This window comes from Morone saxatilis, unplaced genomic scaffold, assembly GCF_004916995.1.
Source record: "Morone saxatilis isolate NCDOM2014 unplaced genomic scaffold, NCSU_SB_2.0 Contig3, whole genome shotgun sequence".
NCBI lineage: Eukaryota > Metazoa > Chordata > Actinopteri > Moronidae > Morone > Morone saxatilis.
In genome coordinates this window covers 2,057,603-2,058,118 of record NW_023339873.1, presented here as the reverse complement: position 1 = coordinate 2,058,118, position 516 = coordinate 2,057,603, and positions in this window count along the sequence as shown.

Here is a 516-nt window from a genome sequence, read left to right as displayed (position 1 = left end):
CGTACCACCATGAGCAAGCACTTGGCGACGGGAGCAAGGAAAAACTGCCTTTTAAGAGGCAGAAACCTCGGACAGACCCTTCAGCTCTAGGTGGGTGGTCATCTGTCTCGACCAGTTGGGGGAGAAAGAGAGAGAGAGAGAGAGAGAGAGAATCAAAGTATCACAATATTAAAGTTACCTTTCAATTTAAAATAAAATGTGTCTTCTGCTCAGTTTATTTAAATTTTTAATGAAAAACTGATGTATTTTAAAATTATAATCCTGCTAAATTATACCAATTTTTCTTAAATGTAACTGTACTAATCTGATTTCATCTTTTTTTCTGTAACTGTAATCAATTACATTTTTCTCTATCCTGATTATGTAATCTGTTACACCCCAAACCTGATCCTTCGGTACAAATGATGGGAACAGTGGACAAATACTCCAAAACCAGGAAAGTCCATGTATATTTTATTTCAATAAAAGTACAGTATTAGTGGAACAGATAGACAGGTAGATAGATAGATAGATAGA